Here is a 5,649-nt window from a genome sequence, read left to right as displayed (position 1 = left end):
GAGTCTGGCTTTGTCACCCGGGCTGGAGTGCAGTGGCGTGATCTTGGCTCACTGCAAGCTCCCCCTTCTGGGTTAATGCCATTCTCCTGGCTCAGCTTCCCTAGTAGCTGGGACTGCAGGCACCCGCCGCCACACCCGGCTAATTTTTTTGTATTTTTAGTAGAGACGGGATTTCACCGTGGTAGCCAGGATGGTCTCGATCTCCTGACCTCGTGATACGCCAGCCTCGGCCTCCCAAAGTGCTGGGATTACAGGTGTGAGCCACCGCGCCCAGCCTGATTTCTTTTTGGTGGTTTTTGGTCACTTTTCTCTCCTCCTTGGGGCAATTTTTTTAGTTTATGTTTAGTAGGAAAGTGATTTTTTTTTTTTTTCCGGTAGATATTCCAGGTAATCACCATGGAGTTACACATTGTCTCCTAACTATTGTAATCTGTTCTATGGCTATATATTTTAATTCTCAACATTTGTCTTTTTTTTTTTGAGACAGAGTCTCACTCTGTCACCGAGGGTGGAGTGCAGTGGTGCGATCTCGGCTCACTGCAAACTCCACCTCCCGGTTTAACGCCATTCTCCTGCCTCAGCCTCCTTAGTAGCTGGGACTACAGGCTCCTGACACCACGCCCGGCTAATTTTTTACATTTTTAGTAGACACGGGATTTCACCATGTTAGCCAGGTTGGTCTCTATCTCCTGACCTCATGATCTGCTGGCTTTGGCCTCCCAAAGTGCTGGGATTACAGGCGTGAGCCACCGCGCCCAGCCAAGTACAAAGTTTTATAGCAAGCATATTATTTATTTTGTTGCGTTGTATTCCATTCTTTATTTTTGTCCGATTTGATCAATCAGGTTTTGAAAGAGGTGTTTTACAGTCTTTCATTCTAAATGAGTTCTTTTTTTTTTGGTTTTGGTTTTAAAATCAGGTTCTCCTAGGAAATTTTGTTTTCATGCATTTGGTTGCTATAATGTTGGTTTATAAAGATTTATGTATGTCATGTATAATTTGTGAGTTGCGACTCTTTTTAAAATTTTATTAGTATATTTTACAGACAGGGTCTTGCTCTGTCACCCAGGCTGGAGTGCAGTGGCATGATCATAGCTTATGGCAGCCTCCAACTCCAAGGCTCAAGTGATCCTCCTGCATCAGCCTCCCAAGTATCTGGGACCACAGGTGCCATCATATGCCCTGCTGAATTGCAGCTTTAATCAGTACATAAGGCTTCTTTTTGTCCTGTTCTATGTGTTTGCCATGAATTTTGGTTTCTTTAATGTTGACTGTACTACTGTGGCTCTTGGAGAGAGGGGCAGTTGAAATTCTTGCCAGGTGTCCTTGGAACTGGGTGTGCCTGGCTGGACACAGAGCTGCTTGAGAGAGGCTGACTCTGGCCGGTGCTTACGGGCCTGAGGGTGTCCTCTCCAGCTCCCTTGTGCCCACCTTTGTTTCCCGCAGAACCTTCCTCAGCGGGTTCCGGAGCTAAGGCTGGCTGCCTCCCAACGGGGTCCCTGCCGGTTTCAGGCTTTGAGCCATGCCTCTGCTGCTTGTCCTGGGTTCCCTTCTGCCGTCACTCTCAGGAAGCCTCCTCTAGAGGAGTGTCCCAGCTGGCTCTGAGACTCCATCTCCTGCCTCGTGGGCCATCAGGCAGACTTGAGTGCATTCCCTTTACCTCTTTTGTTTGGTTGTCCTGGTCTTTGCAAAAGATCTTGTTTTTCTCCCTTCCCCTCCCCTCTCCCCACTCCCCCTCTCCCCCCCTCCTCTTCCCTTCTTTCCCCTCCCCTCCCTCCCTCCCTTCCTTCCTTTCTTTCCATGGAGTCTCGCCCTGTCGCCCAGGCTGCAGTGCATTGGTGCTATCTCAGCTCACTGCAACCTCCGCCTCCCAGGTTCAAGCAATTCTTCTGCCTCAGCCTCCAGAGTAGCTGGGATTACAGGCATGTGCCACCATGCTGGGCTAATTTTTGTATTTTTAGTAGAGATGGGATTTCACCATGTTGGCCAGGCTGGTCTTGAACTCCTGACCTCAAGTGATCCACCCACCTCAGCCTCCCAAAGTGCTGGGATCATACGCGTGAGCCACTGCGCCCGGCTTTGTTTCTCTTTTTCTATCCAACCTATCTTTTAAAAAAATTTATTCAACCTTTCTCTGCAGGACAGATCTTTTTCTTTTTCTTTTCTTTTCTTTTCTTTTTTTTTTTGAGACAGAGTTTTGTTCTTGCTGACCAGGCTGGAGTACAGTGGCCCAATCTTGGCTTACCGCAACCTCCACCACCCAGGTTCAAGTGATTCTCCTGCCTCAGCCTCCTGAGTAGCTGGGATTATAGGCATGCGCCACCATGCCTGGCTAATGTTTTGTATTTTTAGTAGAGATGGGGTTTCTCCCTGTTGGTCAGGCTGATCTTGAACTTCTGACCTCAAGTGATCCACCCGCCTCGGCCTCCCAGAATGCTGGGATTACAGGCATGAGCCACCTCACCTGGCCTTGTTTTTCTTTTTCTATCCAACCTATCTTTAAAAGTTTTTTTTTCAGCCTTTCTCTTCAGGAACTATCTCTTTCTATATTTTAATTGGTTTATATTCTGTTAGTCTCATTCTCCCTACTAATCCTGTTCTAATAGTGAGACAGAATCATAGTTTTCAGACTCTCTATTGCCTCTTTGATTTTCTGAGCACACTTGATTCGTAGAAATAAAGAGTTAAATATAGTGAACCCCAAGTTTCTCTTCAAAGAATCAGTATGTCAGTCTGTTCAGCTTTCTTATTCTTTGATTCTCCATTTTAAAGTTTAACTTCCTGATTCTCTTCACCCCCTTGCCTCTAGTTTCAGTAAACAACTTTCCCACCCGTCCTAATCAGTAGTTCACATCCGTTCCCCTGGTCACCTGGTCCGTCCTGCCTCATCCCAGTCACCTGCTTTGACCTGAGTCACCTGTTACCTGTTCCTAACCATCCTTCCTACCAACCTACTCACCCTGCCACTCCAGCTTGTACTCCCGCTCTTTTTAAAATAGCCAATCGGAATTAGCTAAGACTGTGTGGTCCAACCCTAGCCAATAGGGGAACAACACAGCAGCAGGGACTACCTGCCTCAGGGATAAGAACTCCTGCCCCTGCCCTGTCCAGGTGTGCTCTTGCCATTGTTCCATCTGCGAGGAGCATGCTTTCTGCAGAAAGTAAAAACTGCCTTGCTGAGAAAATTAATGTTCGAGTGCTATTTCTTTGTGGCACCAGGGAACAAGCATTTTGCATTTCTAACAGTCCAGGCACCAGCCTTTAAAAAAAATAGATAAAATAGTCAATTAAAAATATAAATGCATATTTATCCACTATACTTTAAAAATAGCTTTATTTAGGTATAAGCTACCTACCATAAAATTCACTCACGTTAAGTGTACTCTTCGTTGAATCCTGGTAAGTATTCACCACGTGGTTGCAGAGCAGCTTTTTAGGGTGTTTTCTTCACCCTAGGGGGCCCTTGCATCCCTTTGCCACCTTTCCCACCTCAGGCCCAGCCCCAGGCAAGCGCTGATCTGCTGTCATGTAATTGGCCTCTTCTAGAATTCCTTATAATGGAATTAGGAACAGTGTCCTCTTTTGTGTCTGGCTTCTTTCACTTAACCTTTTTTTTAAGATTCATTTTTTTGCATGTATCACCAGTTCATTCCTTTTTATTGCTGAATGATACTCCAAATAGATTCCATTGTAGGGATAGATCATAATTTTTTTATCCATTCATCTGTCAGTGGACATTTGGGTTGTTTCCAGTTTTTGACTCTCACAAATAAACCTAGGAGGAATACTCACTTACAAGACTTGGTATGGACACCTGCTGTCTCTTTTCTTGGGTAAGTACCTAGGAGTGGAATGGCTGGATTATATGGCAGGTGTTTACCTTTTTAAGAAATTGCCAAACTATTTTCCAAAGTGTGTGCACCATTTTATATTCCCCCTAGTAGTATATGAAGGTTCCAGTTTCTCCACATCCTTAGCAGCTAGTATGATCGGTCTTGAGCCGTCTTAGTAAGGCCTGTAGGAGTATCTCACTGTGGGTTTAATTTGCATTTCTCTAATCACTACTGATGTTGAGCATCTTTTCATGTGCTTATTTTCTATCCATTTTTCTTTGACAGTGTTTGTTGACATCTTTTGCCTGGTGAAATTAAAAACAAAAAAAAACTGAATTGAAGAATTCTAGATAGAAGTTCTGTATCAGATACGTGATTTGAAAATATTTTCTAGTCTGTGGTTATCTTAACAGTGTCTTTTCAGGAGCAGAAGTTTTAATTTTCATGAAGCTTAACTTACCAGTTTTTTCTTGTATGAATCATGCTGTTGAATCTGAAAAATCTTTGTCTAACCCAGAATTACAAAGATCACACACAAAGATTTTTTTTTCTATATTTCCTTCTAGGAAGTTTTTGGTTTTAGATTTCACATTTAGATCTACAATCCACTTTGAATTTTTTTTGGTCTGTTGTACAATAACGGATCAAAGTTCTTTTTTTTGCATATGGATATCCAACTGTTTCAGCATCGTATTTGAAAACATTATCCTTCCTCCACTTTATGATCTTTCCTCTTTGTTGAAATTTGTTTACCATGTATGTGTGAATCTATTTCTGGTGTTCTGTAACATCGTTCTATTTCCACGCTGTCTTAATTGCTATAGCTTTATACTACATGTTAAAGTCAGGAAGTCTAAATATTTTTGTCTTTTTCATAATTTTGGCTCTTCTGGGTTGTTTGCATTTCCTTATGAACTTTAAAATCTGCTTCTCGATTTCTGTTAAAAGCCTCTTGGGGTTTTGATTGACATTACATTCAATTTTTAGATCAATTTTGGGAGAACTGACATATTAACAATACTGAATCTTCTGACTCATGAACACTGTTAATGTCTTCAAAATTTTCTCCCTGCAGTGTTTTGTGGTTTTGGTGTACAGGTCTTGCACATCTATCAGATTTATTCTTGAATATTTTATGTTTTTTGATATACTTTTTTTTTTTGAGATCGGGTCTCAGTCTGTCTCCCAGGCTGGAGTGCAGTGGTGTGAATATTGGCTCAATACAACCTCCGCCTCCCAGGTTCAAGTGATTCTCCTGCCTCAGCCTCCTGAGTAGCTGGGATTACAGGTGTGCGCCACCATGCCTGGCTAATTTTGTATTTTTAGTAGAGACGGGGTTTTGCCTAGTTGGCCAGGCTGGTCTCGAACTCCTGACCTCAAGTGATCCATTCGCCTCGGCCTCCCAAACTGCTGGGATTACAGGCATGAGCCACCACGCCTGGCTGGTGATACACACTTTTAAATGACCATATCTCATGAGAACTCACTGTTGCGACCAAGGGGGATGGTGTAACACCATGAGAAACTGCCCCCATGATCCAGTCACCTCCCATCCGGCCCTTCCTCCAACACTGGGGATTACAATTCGACATGAGATTTGGTGGGGACACAGATCCAAGACATATTATATCCCTTCCTTGTTTCCATCTTAGAGGAGAAGCTTTCAGGCTTTTACCACTGAGTATCATATTAGCTGTTGTAGCCACTGAGATTCTTTATCAGGTTGAGGAAGTTTTCTTCTTCCCAAGTTTACTGTATGGAACCAGATTTTCACCTTGGATCTGTCTTCCTTATTCCTAAAGTATGTCCTTCATTT

This window comes from Mandrillus leucophaeus, unplaced genomic scaffold (genome assembly GCF_000951045.1).
Source record: "Mandrillus leucophaeus isolate KB7577 unplaced genomic scaffold, Mleu.le_1.0 Scaffold237, whole genome shotgun sequence".
Taxonomy (NCBI): domain Eukaryota; kingdom Metazoa; phylum Chordata; class Mammalia; order Primates; family Cercopithecidae; genus Mandrillus; species Mandrillus leucophaeus.
The sequence above is the reverse complement of the archived record's forward strand: the minus strand, read 5'-3'. Positions refer to the sequence as shown.